The sequence below is a fragment of the Pempheris klunzingeri genome, chromosome 3 (genome assembly GCF_042242105.1).
Source record: "Pempheris klunzingeri isolate RE-2024b chromosome 3, fPemKlu1.hap1, whole genome shotgun sequence".
NCBI classification, from domain to species: Eukaryota; Metazoa; Chordata; class Actinopteri; order Acropomatiformes; family Pempheridae; genus Pempheris; species Pempheris klunzingeri.
In genome coordinates, this window is record NC_092014.1 from 875,145 (window position 1) to 878,999 (window position 3,855).

Consider the following 3,855-nt stretch of genomic DNA (forward strand, 5'->3'; position numbering starts at 1 on the left):
TGGGAGTGACTTTATTTCTGCAGATATTTGGTCAAACACATTAAAATGTTGACCTGATGGTGGCGCTAGAGCAAAAGTCAGAGGATGGTCAAAGACCTGGTGCCCATCCATCAAGCAGATCTGGAGATTTTTAACTACAGAAGTGAAAACTTTGACCTGTTGGTGGCAAATCACCAACGTCATCCAAGTTTATCCACGTCGTCATGGCGAAGTGGCGGTCCAACGTCAGCCGAGCCACGATGCCGGCATGTTAACACAGTTACATCAGTGGAGTCACGGAAAGTTAAGGTCAGAGAGGATTTTAGAAATGCTGAGGTAAATTCCTTTAATAAACCAAATCTTACTAAACTTCTACACCTCTGTGCTCTACGTCAGGGTCTAAATTCCTTTTATTGGTTCATTTTATGACCCTGAACTGTTCAATTCCAGGACATTTAGTTCAGAAAATATCAGAATCATGATTAAAAACCTTGACATTTCTAAAATATAGACATGTATAACAGTGATACAGGCCCCTGGTGTTAATGACTCTTTGGAGAAGGAATCTTTCTCTTCTCTTCTTATGAATCTCATTTTATCTCTGAGAGTAAAACTCTGAGAAACCTGTGATGCTCGTGAACGTTTTAAAGGCTGTCGGCCTCTTTAGTCACTAATTAACGTGTTTCTGGTGAAAAAGCTTCGGCGCAGCCTTGACCTGCGTGTGCGCTCCTTATCGGGCTGCATGCAGCAGCTGACGCCTTCCCACCGAGTCAAACACACTTTTCCTCATGAATACGTTGGCTGACATGATGATAATATGACACTCTATATATAAACTATAACGCTCATATACTGAGCACACAGTATATTAAAAACACTTCCAGCGCTGACTTTGTACAGTGGTGGAATTGTAGAACTTTAATTTGAAAAAAATCAAAATCAACTTAGCGACTAAAACTTTAGCTTTAACGTAACTTTTATTTTAATGTGAAATCAAAGGGACTGAATAAACATGGTGGAGTAAACAGAAGAATATCTCCCTCTGAAATGTAGTTTGGTAAAAGGATGAAGTATCACGAAATGGAAAAAGTACAAGTACCTCAGAACTAGACGGTACTTTGTTGTACTTTCTGGCTGCTAACATTTGATTGATTGATTGATTGATTTACCATGTTGTAAGTACAACAAAGTACAGCTAAGTACAACAACACTTGTGATGGAGGGTTTTCCACTGTGCTGTTGCTATGGTTACTGTAGTGAGGGACTTGATTGGCTGCTGTGATGAGGTCACGCTGAGCCTCAGTTTATACAGTGGACACGTGGAAACGGCCCCACCTGGTGGCCGACGGCAGCACTGCAGCCTTCTGGGTATTAACAGCAAGCAAGTGAATAAAGGAGTAGTGTCAGTAGTAGAAGTACTGCAGTATTCTCAGCTTCATTAAAGTATCAGTAGTAGAAGTACTGCAGTATTCTCAGCTTCATTAAAGTATCAGTAGTAGAAGTACTGCAGTATTCTCAGCTTCATTAAAGTATCAGTAGTAGAAGTACTGCAGTATTCTCAGCTTCATTAAAGTATCAGTAGTAGAAGTACTGCAGTATTCTCAGCTTCATTAAAGTATCAGTAGTAGAAGTACTGCAGTATTCTCAGCTTCATTATCAGTATCAGTAGTAGAAGTACTGCAGTATTCTCAGCTTCATTAAAGTATCAGTAGTAGAAGTACTGCAGTATTCTCAGCTTCATTATCAGTATCAGTAGTAGAAGTACTGCAGTATTCTCAGCTTCATTAAAGTATCAGTAGTAGAAGTACTGCAGTATTCTCAGCTTCATTATCAGTATCAGTAGTAGAAGTACTGCAGTATTCTCAGCTTCATTAAAGTATCAGTAGTAGAAGTACTGCAGTATTCTCAGCTTCATTAAAGTATCAGTAGTAGAAGTACTGCAGTATTCTCAGCTTCATTATCAGTATCAGTAGTAGAAGTACTGCAGTATTCTCAGCTTCATTAAAGTATCAGTAGTAGAAGTACTGCAGTATTCTCAGCTTCATTAAAGTATCAGTAGTAGAAGTACTGCAGTATTCTCAGCTTCATTATCAGTATCAGTAGTAGAAGTACTGCAGTATTCTCAGCTTCATTAAAGTATCAGTAGTAGAAGTACTGCAGTATTCTCAGCTTCATTAAAGTGTCAGTAGTAGAAGTACTGCAGTATTCTCAGCTTCATTAAAGTATCAGTAGTAGAAGTACTGCAGTATTCTCAGCTTCATTATCAGTATCAGTAGTAGAAGTACTGCAGTATTCTCAGCTTCATTAAAGTATCAGTAGTAGAAGTACTGCAGTATTCTCAGCTTCATTAAAGTATCAGAAGTAGAAGTACTGCAGTATTCTCAGCTTCATGTAGTTAAAGTATCAGTAGTAGAAGTACTGCAGTATTCTCAGCTTCATGTAGTTAAAGTATCAGTAGTAGAAGTACTGCAGTATTCTCAGCTTCATTAAAGTATCAGTAGTAGAAGTACTGCAGTATTCTCAGCTTCATGTAGTTAAAGTATCAGTAGTAGAAGTACTGCAGTATTCTCAGCTTCATTAAAGTATCAGTAGTAGAAGTACTGCAGTATTCTCAGCTTCATGTAGTTAAAGTATCAGTAGTAGAAGTACTGCAGTATTCTCAGCTTCATTAAAGTATCAGTAGTAGAAGTACTGCAGTATTCTCAGCTTCATGTAGTTAAAGTATCAGTAGTAGAAGTACTGCAGTATTCTCAGCTTCATGTAGTTAAAGTATCAGTAGTAGAAGTACACAGGGATAATAAAACACCTCCCTCTGTTCTCTGGGATCAAACCTCAGAAACACTGAACCCTGTTCATCAGACGGGACACTCTGAAGCTGAGGTCACTAACTGGACCATTAGCAATAAATCATGAGGGGACTTTAAATGTGACGAGACGCTTCTATTTCAACCAGCTTTTCTAGTGTTTCCTGGTTGATCACGTGGGTTTGACACTACGTGGTGTCAGATCTGGGTCTAAAACCGCCGTACGTCCGTTATAAGCCTCAGTGCACTAACGGGGTGGCCTGTTTAGTGATTCACCTATTGGCTGTTTAAGCTGTAGATGCGTCTAGCTTATCTAACTACCTTCTTCCGAACGCCTGCCCTACTTCCACTGATGAAGCACCCGGTAGAATAGTCTGTACCAGATACTAGCACCAGTCACGCCCGTTAACGGTAGCTCTCCTCTAAATGATCCGGGCTCTTGGTGTATTAGCTAGTATAAAATTTATTGACCTTGTTAGGTCCCAAGGGCCTGTTGCTTTGCTGGGACTAGGGAAACCTGTTATGAGTCTTGATGTTAAACAATCTAACCTTTACTTCATATCCTAAGAAGATTTAGAATATTCAATGTCCACAATTGATCTTTAAATGCAGGTATTCTAACATTATTGCATAATATGGTAAACAGCGTACAATTTATTGTATTGTAATTTATTTATTGAACTTTATTTCTCTCAAGTTATGAACTTTGTTTTAAGACACAGTTATTCAGGAACTCTTTTATTGATTTTCTCTTCTTTTACTGAATGGGACTAGAGCGTTGTGCCTCTCTACAGTATTATGTGTCTGTTTACTGAAACATTAAGTGACAATAGATGTTTTTGAATCACACTGAATTGATTTGACTTGACAGTCAGTTATTGATCACACGCAGACGCTGATACAACTACGAGGCTCCATCAACATAAATCACACTAACTCCAGTTAGACATGATGATGTTCCTTTGCTTTAATACATTTTCTAAATACTTCATCACGTACATGTTGACATGTACCAGAACATCTGGAGCTCTGCACTGACACACTCATCATGAATCAGTCTTCAGTCTTCATA